A 9,341-nucleotide genomic window follows, 5' to 3' on the forward strand; every position below is an offset into this window, starting at 1 on the left:
GCTAAAAAGTTACATCCAATTAAGAAATAAAACACAACATTTAAAATGTCTGAACTCCCTCTGAAAGTTGACAACTGCTGCTGCCGGTGTCTTCCTGGAATAGTGGAGCTGTTGTGTCAACAGAAAAGTCCTTCCCGAACAGGCCCAGAGCCTGTTGGTACCGGCTTTAATCCAACCCAGGTAAAAATCAGGGTACATTGTGGGCAATGAGCCCAAATTGCTGAACTACAGGTCCCTGTCACTTTAAAGAGTTGGCTGGTGTGATTATGATCAGAGGCTCCTTCTCAGCACATTTCTCACCACCACAACTTCCAGATGCTGGTGTTAGTGTGTGCATGTACCGGCAGTTGCAGTGCTGTTCAGACCCTCAATAGCAGTGAAAGTCTCAGAGTTCACCGCTATTGGGGCTGTAAAATCCAGGCCAATATCTCACAGTCCTGTTAGATTTGCTCTCCCTCTGTACAAAATCAAACTAAACACATTGTCTTTCACTCACTCCTGTTTCCAGCCCTGATGGTGCAGAAATCCCCTCTCAAAGGTACACAATCCAGTTGATTTCTGATCAAATACCTCCTTCCTCATTCAATAGAGGAAACAGACATGAACAGGAGTCAGGTGCAAGAAAGTTTCACCAACAGAGCAAAGAAAGGCACCAACAAAAGTCACACCTACTTTCCAAATCATTTCACTGGAATATTCTTTCACTTGTTTTGTCGGATGACTGCAATAAATCTGAAAATGAGCACCATGAGGTTTGTGTTCACTAGTCACTTGTTCTCCTGTGTTTGTCTGTCAGGTTTGTAATTCAGTTTGTATTGGATATTGAAGAGAATCTCTTTTCAAGATGATTACACATCGTACTGTGTTTAAAGCAACCAACTTGGAAAATGGCAGAAAATGAATGTTTCAATACCTGTGTGACCAGATTCTTCCAATGCTTTTCAACAGCTAGATTGATGATGCTTGTAATCTGTATCCTGTGGAGAATGGGAGAGGAGAATAAAAACATGGTGCATGAACAGGACAGACTGTGTAAAATGGGAGCACAGAAATACTGCCACCTCATTGAAAGTTAATGAGATTTATTCGAAGTCAGACACCTGTCCACAATGAACAAGTGAATACATTAATTGTCCACTTTCAATCTAAATGGGACTGAGGTTCCAACAGAGAAGTTTTCTGGAAAATACCTGCTGCAGTTTTAAAATTGATGAACTAGAACATCTTACACTAACTTTCAAATAACTGTCGTGATTGTATAGTTCCCATCGTGGAGAGAAGGAGTTGTTTATAAATATAAGCAGAAAGACACATTTGTGGATTGGCGAATGAACTTTATCTTTCTGAAATGTATTTGTCCATTGGTTGCAGGTCACTGGAAATTCTTTTTTACATTTCAATTGTAGCAGCAGCAGTTAGCAGCAAAATGTCTGATTAATCAGAGTAGTGGGTCTGGGAAACACTTAAACAGCCGAGACCCTGTAAAACAGAACTCCAAGTAATAGTTTAAATAAGGCACTGAACTGACAGAGCAGTAAAGGCCTGCTCAGGTCAGGAAAAAAAACCCGACACGAACCTGACAGAACCACATTGGACCCGAGCCTGACCCAGCCCGAGTATCTCCATTTATTCCCACGCCCAAACTAACCCGAGCCTTACCCGACCACCGGAATGTTCACTTTATCTACCTCCCGATTCCGAATCTACAGGAAGCTGCAGCATGAGCGCAATGACGTCATAGAGATGCTCACTTGCTCACTGCGCAGACTCAGAGTTTCCCTCCTTGATGACCCGGACTCCCGGCTTTGGTTGGCTTTTCAACTTTTGACACTTATTAAACTCAACTTCCCAGCAAAGTTAAATGTAATACTTACTGTGTGTGTCCGACACGGACTCAGACCAACCTGGAACCAGCCTGACCTGAACCTGACCCAACCTGAACCGAGCCCGAAAGCCAGAACCGGAAGAGCGACCCGACATGACCCGAACCCGACACAGGCCGTCGGGTTCAGGTCGGATTGTAGGCCTTCACAGAGTGGAGGTCAGATGAGGATTGAATTAATTTCAATCACTGAATCTAAACAAGAAGTAAATCTGTCAGGAATGGAACACTTTGCTTTACCTGTGAGCTTGTGGCACAAAGGTAGCGCGTCTGACTCCAGATCAGAAGGTTGCGTGTTCAAATCACGTCAGGCTCAGTTGTGTTTTACAGCAGCTCAAGTTCCTGGATTTTATATCAGAAGAGAGTTCGATCTATTGGAATGTTCAGTGAATGGTTGAATTTCAAGATCAACTTGAATAGATTAAAGTCCTGATTTCTGGTTCCGTTCCATTTCCATGCTCAGTTCTTATTTCACACTGTTTTATATCAGAACAATGTTTCAGGGATGTGATGTGTCCATTGTTTGTACAATCGCTCTGTCACCCAGTGTGAGAAATAAAACACAAACTGCCCAGCGTGCGGCTCAAACCCATACCTGGCTCTGTCCATAGGCCGCTTCGTTCAGTTGGTTAGGCCGCAGTGTTGATAACAACAAGGCTGTGGATTTGATCCCCATGTGCGCTGTCACATGGTCAGTCAATAATTTGACACATTTTTGTTACACTTAAAATCCAACTTTTGGATGCAAACAAGTTTACATAAAATGTCAAAGGGAATTTATTTTGAATAACATCCATTGTATCTTTGGCACTCTTCTGGAGTAACACAGAATTCTTTCCAATTATCTTCCGTTTGCTGATAAACATTGAACTCGTGGCCTGTTCTCGTTAATGGTCACGAGCAACAAAAACAGACAGAGTGAGTCTGACCGCCCAGAGATGTGGAAAAGGCTTCAGTTTGGGACAAATGCAGCAAATCAAATGTTCACCCGGCCCCGAAAGATTCAAAAACTGGGGAAAAGGACACAGGGAGATAGAGAATAAGCTCAAGCAGACAATGTAAATATTTCCCATCCTTGATATCTCTCTATTCCAATCCAACCTTCAGAGTTGGGTAAATAATTTCAGTGTAAATTGTGCAGCTCAAGAGTCAAAACCAAAGGGTGATGCAGAATAAAGGAGAACTGCCAAAACCCCAGATTGAACCAGGGATCTTCAGTCTAACACACTCCCAACTGAGCTATTTCAGTCTCACAGGCTTGGGATGATAAGTGGCAAGTAACATTCGCACCACACAAGTGCCAGGCAATGAATATCTCCAACAAGAGAGAATCTAACCATCTCCCCTTGACATTCAATAGCATTACAATCACTGAATCCCCCACCATCAACATCATGGAGGTTACCATGGGTAGCCATACAAATAACGTGACTAGAAGAGCAGGTCAGAGGCTTGGAATCCTGAGGTGAGTAATTACAGTGCACCTGTTGGCTCCACCCCAGGGGCTGAATTTGTTCTGTAAACCATGAAGCAGCTTCCTCTCAAATCCCAGGTTTATTAATAAATCCTTTTACAAAAGCCCCAAAGTGTGATATATTCCTCTCACTCATCCATGGCTCCTGACTCCCCAAAGCCTGTCCACCATCCACAAGGCACAAGTCAAGAGTGTGAAGGAATATTCTCCAGTTGCTTGGATGGGTGCAATTCCAACTCAAGAATCTCAAAACCGCCAGGACAAAGCAGCCCGCTTGATTGGCACCCCATCTGCAAACATTCACTCCCTCCACCATCGACGCACAGTTGCAGAGTGTGTACCGTCTACAAAATCCACTGCAGCAATGCACCACAACTCCTTAGACAGCACCTTTCAAACCAGTGACCTTTACCACCTAGAAGGGCAAGGGCAGCAAATACAGGGGATACCACCACATGCAGGTTCCCCTCCAAGCCACACACCATCCTGACTTGGAACTATATCGCCGTTCCTTCACTGTCGCTGGGTCAAAATCCTGGAACTCCCTTTCTCACAGCACTGTGGGTGTACCTACCCCACATGGACTGCAATGGTTCAAGAAGGCAGCTCACCACCACCTTCTCATGGGCAATAAATGCTGGCCTAGCCAGCGATGCCCACATCGCATGAATGAATGAATAAAAAAGTGAAGTATCCCTTGTGTCATTGTTTTGGTAGAAAATATAACCCTGGTGGAATTGCCCCTCCCAATCACACCTCACTTCATAGAACATAGAAAATGGAGAAAATTTATGGCACAGACTGATACCATTTAGCAATCGTGTCTGTGCCAGCTGAAAAAGAGCGATCCAGCCCAATCCCACTTTCCAGGTCTTGGGAATGGGATCTGAACAGATCTCAGAGCTCACATTATGTGAATGTTCCGTTGAAGTATTGGTGAGCTGATATACCAGGGGAGATTCACACTGTTAGATACAGTGTGAAATACATTCAAGTATTTATAAAACATTACAACATGTGAGTAATATTCCCCATTGATTTCTCAGCACTGATGGATTGTGAAGTGGGAGACAGCCAGAAGTCCCAGTGATCCACACTGACCATGAGCTGAGAATGAAATGAGATAAAGTTCAATCTTCAGCAGCGAGATGCTGCAGAGAGGTAAGAGTCCTGAATCAAGGAGAGACTTTCTCATCCTGCTGTTGAATCTCATTTCTAACACTCCTTGAACTCTCTGCCGAGGAATTCAGAGCTGGAGAATGGCTGTAAAATCAGCCTAAAAAGGAAGTATAAGACACCCACCGTGAGGCTCAAACTCAGAAACTTGAGATTCAGAGTGTCATGCTTTCATCGACTGAGCTCACCAGGCCTGAGACAGTGTCCCCATCCTGTCTGTTATTGGACGGTGCAGCTGTTGACTCCACCCCAGGGACTGAGTTTGTTCTGTAAACCATGAACCAGCTTCCTCTCAAATCCCAGGTTTATCAGTAAATCCTCTTACAAAAGCCCCAGAGTGTGATATATTCCTCTCACTCAACCAGAATAAAAGTTACATCTTTTGCTCTTTTTACCTTCCAAACATTGACTTCTATTTTTCTCAGCATTTATTTCTCTCTCTTTTTTATATTGTGCATTTCCTAATAAACATTTCATTTCAATTATTTATGAGGGATGAAATGAACAGAAGAGATTTTCTGCAATGGTACCAGGGGTGTGGGACAGAGTGAGTGGTTCGGATCTGGAATACACTGCCTGAGAGTGTGCTGGAGGCAGATTCAATCGTGGCTTTCAAAAGGGAATTGGATAAACACCTGAATAGAGAAAATTTGCAGGGTTACAATGAAAGGGCAGAGGAGTGGAATTAGCTGATTTGCTCTTGCAAAGAGCTGTCATGGACATGATGGACTGAATGGTCTCCTTCTGTACTGTAACCATTTGATTCCTTGATTCTAACTCTGTCAAAGTTGTTCTGAACTTGCTCTGCTCCAAGGAGAACAACCCCAGCTTTTCCAGTCTCTGCACATAACTGAAGTTATGAGGAACCATGGGGAACCCACTGTAAACCTTCCTCCAGACAGAAATACAACTGTTCACCACCACACTGTGACCCAGCTGTTCACAATATATATCAATGATTCGGAGGTGGGAACCAAATGTCGTATTTCCAAGTTCGCAGATGACACAAAACTAGGTGGGAATGTGTGTTGTGAGAAAGATGCAAAGCAGCTTCAAGGGGATTTGGACAGACTTAGTGAGTGGACAAGAAAGTGGCACATGGAATATAATGTGTAAAAATGTGAGGTTATCCACTTTGGTAGGAGAAACAGATGTGCAGATTGTTTCTTAAATGGTAAGAGATTAGAAAGTGTAGATGTACAAAGGGGCCTGGGTGTCCTTGTCAATAAGCGACTGAAAGCTAACATGCAGGTGCAGCAAGCAATTCAGAAGACGAATGATATGTTAGCCTCTATCACAAGACGATTTGAGTACAGGAGTAGTGAAATCTTGCTTCAATTGTATATAACCTTGGTTGGACTGCACTTTGGAATACTGTGTGCAGTTTTGGTCCCCTTACCTGAGGAAGGATATCATTGCCATCGAGGGAGTGCAATGAAGGTTCACCAGACCTGTTCCCGGGATGGCAGGACTGTCCTATGAAGAGAGATTGGGGAAACTGGGACTGTATTCTCTCGAGTTTCAAAGAATGAGAGGTGATCTCATTGAAACTTTCTTTTGGGCCTCCTTATCTCGAGAGACAATGGATACGCGCCTGGAGGTGGTCAGTGGTTTGTGAAGCAGCGCCTGGAGTGGCTATAAAGGCCAATTCTGGAGTGACAGGCTCTTCCACAGGTGCTGCAGAGAAATTTGTTTGTTGGGGCTGTTGCACAGTTGGCTCTCCCCTTGCGCCTCTGTCTTTTTTCCTGCCAACTACTAAGTCTCTTCGACTCGCCACAATTTAGCCCTGTCTTTATGGCTGCCCGCCAGCTCTGGCGAATGCTGGCAACTGACTCCCACGACTTGTGATCAATGTCACACGATTTCATGTCGCGTTTGCAGACGTCTTTATAACGGAGACATGGACGGCCGGTGGGTCTGATACCAGTGGCGAGCTCGCTGTACAATGTGTCTTTGGGGATCCTGCCATCTTCCATGCGGCTCACATGGCCAAGCCATCTCAAGCGCCGCTGACTCAGTAGTGTGTATAAGCTGGGGATGTTGGCCGCTTCAAGGACTTCTGTGTTGGAGATATAGTCCTGCCACCTGATGCCAAGTATTCTCCGAAGGCAGCGAAGATGGAATGAATTGAGACGTCGCTCTTGGCTGGCATACGTTGTCCAGGCCTCGCTGCCGTAGAGCAAGGTACTGAGGACACAGGCCTGATACACTCGGACTTTTGTGTTCCGTGTCAGTGCGCCATTTTCCCACACTCTCTTGGCCAGTCTGAACATAGCAGTGGAAGCCTTACCCATGCGCTTGTTGATTTCTGCATCTAGAGACAGGTTACTGGTGATAGTTGAGCCTAGGTAGGTGAACTCTTGAACCACTTCCAGAGCGTGGTCGCCAATATTGATGGATGGAGCATTTCTGACATCCTGCCCCATGATGTTCGTTTTCTTGAGGCTGATGGTTAGGCCAAATTCATTGCAGGCAGACGCAAACCTGTCGATGAGACTCTGCAGGCATTCTTCAGTGTGAGATGTTAAAGCAGCATCGTCAGCAAAGAGGAGTTCTCTGATGAGGACTTTCCGTACTTTGGACTTCGCTCTTAGACGGGCAAGGTTGAACAACCTGCCCCCTGATCTTGTGTGGAGGAAAATTCCTTCTTCGGAGGATTTGAACGCATGTGAAAGCAGCAGGGAGAAGAAAATCCCAAAAAGTGTGGGTGCGAGAACACAGCCCTGTTTCACACCACTCAGGATAGGAAAGGGCTCTGATGAGGAGCCACCATGTTGAATTGTGCCTTTCATATTGTCATGGAATGAGGTGATGATACTTAGTAGCTTTGGTGGACATCCGATCTTTTCTAGTAGTCTGAAGAGACCACGTCTGCTGACGAGGTCAAAGGCTTTGGTGAGATCAATGAAAGCAATGTAGAGGGGCATCTGTTGTTCACGGCATTTCTCCTGTATCTGACGAAGGGAGAACAGCATGTCAATAGTCGATCTCTCTGCACGAAAGCCACACTGTGCCTCAGGGTAGACGCGCTCGGCCAGCTTCTGGAGCCTGTTCAGAGCGACTTGAGCAAAGACTTTCCCCACTATGCTGAGCAGGGAGATTCCACGGTAGTTGTTGCAGTCACCGCGGTCACCTTTGTTTTTATAGAGGGTGATGATGTTGGCATCGCGCATGTCCTGGGGTACTGCTCCCTCGTCCCAGCACAGGCATAGCAGTTCATGTAGTGCTGAGAGTAGAGCAGGCTTGGCACTCTTGATTATTTCAGGGGTAATGCTGTCCTTCCCAGGGGCTTTTCCGCTGGCTAGGGAATCAATGGCATCACTGAGTTCCGATTTGGTTGGCTGTATGTCCAGCTCATCCATGACTGGTAGAGGCTGGGCTGCATTGAGGGCAGTCTCAGTGACAGCATTCTCCCTGGAGTACAGTTCTAGGTAGTGCTCAACCCAGCGGTCCATCTGTTTGCGTTGGTCAGTGATTATGTCCCCCGATTTAGATTTGAGGGGGGTGAACTTCTTGATGGTTGGCCCAAGAGCTCTCTTCATGCCATCATACATTCCTCTGATGTTTCCGGTGTCTGAGGCCAGCTGAATATGACTGCATAGGTGTTGCCAGTAGTCGTTTGCGCAACGCCTAGCTGTTCTTTGTGCAGTACTTCTGGCTGCTTTAAGTGCTGCGGATGTTAAATCGCTGGGGGCTTTCTTGTAGTTCAAAAGTGCAATGCGCTTAGCGGCTATGACAGGTTCCAGCTCTTCATTATGAGATTGAAACCAGTCTGCATTTCTCTTCGCACTTTTGCCGTAGGTGGTCAAAGCTGACTCATAGATGGCGTCTCTGATGTGGGCCCACTTGGTCTCAGCATCCCCTGTGGGAGTGTTTTGAAGGGCTGTTACAAGTGAATTTAGAAATTTTTGTAACAGCTGTGGGTGAGAAATTCTGCTCGTGTTGATGCGCGGGTGGCCCTTCTGCTTGGAATGATGCAACTTCTTTGGTCTGAGTCTAACCTTGCTGCACACCAGGGAGTGGTCGGTGTCGCAGTCCGCACTGTGGAAGCTGCGTGTGATTTGAACACTGTTTAAGGCGGCTCGCCTTGTGACAATGAGGTCTAGCTGGTGCCAACGACGTGATCTTGGGTGCCTCCATGAAACCTGGTGACAGGGTTTAGTGTGAAAGAACGAGTTGGTGATGCAGAGGTTATGATAGGTACACAACTCAAGCAGTCTCTGCCCGTTCTCATTCATCCTTCCAACGCCATAGCGCCCAAGGCAGGAGGGCCATGAGTCATGGTCGGCCCCAACCCTGGCATTAAAGTCCCCCAGCAGGAATAGGTGTTCGGTGTTGGGGATGCTGCTAATGATGTTATGGAGTTGTTCATAGAACTGGTCTTTAGCTTCAGGTGCGGAACAGAGTGTTGGAGCATAGATGCTGAGTAGGTGTACTGGACCAGAGGTGGTGAGCAGTCGGATGGACAGTATGCGTTCCGAGCCATTTGAGGGAGGCTCTATCATGCTGAGCAAGGAGTTTCTGATGGCGAAGCCCACTCCATGCTGTCTTGGTTCTTCAGGATCCCTGCCCTGCCAGAAGAAGGTGTAGTCTTGCTCTGCTAGAGAGCCACTCGCGGGGAGGCGAGTCTCCTGAAGTGCTGCAATGTCCACATTGAGTCTACTGAGCTCGTTGTTAATGATGGCGGTCTTCCGAGAATCGTTGATTTGTGTAAGGTCTTCCGACAGGCCAGGACACATAGTTCTGACGTTCCAGCTTGCAAAGCGAAGGGCTGGTACCTTCTTTCCTTTTTTCATGTTGTTTGGTGCG

At 46.2% G+C, this 9,341-nt stretch overlaps 1 non-coding gene across 1 annotated transcript; it reads left to right on the forward strand.

Annotated features, from left to right (window-relative positions):
• Nucleotides 1-2,126: 2,126 nt before the first annotated feature.
• On the forward strand, nucleotides 2,127-2,198 carry trnaw-cca (transfer RNA tryptophan (anticodon CCA)). Its single transcript has one exon. It is a non-coding gene; the product is annotated as a tRNA-Trp (tRNA).
• The last annotated feature ends 7,143 nt before the right edge of the window (nucleotides 2,199-9,341 follow it).

Source organism: Heterodontus francisci, unplaced genomic scaffold (genome assembly GCF_036365525.1).
Source record: "Heterodontus francisci isolate sHetFra1 unplaced genomic scaffold, sHetFra1.hap1 HAP1_SCAFFOLD_184, whole genome shotgun sequence".
In the NCBI taxonomy this organism is placed as follows: Eukaryota; Metazoa; Chordata; class Chondrichthyes; order Heterodontiformes; family Heterodontidae; genus Heterodontus; species Heterodontus francisci.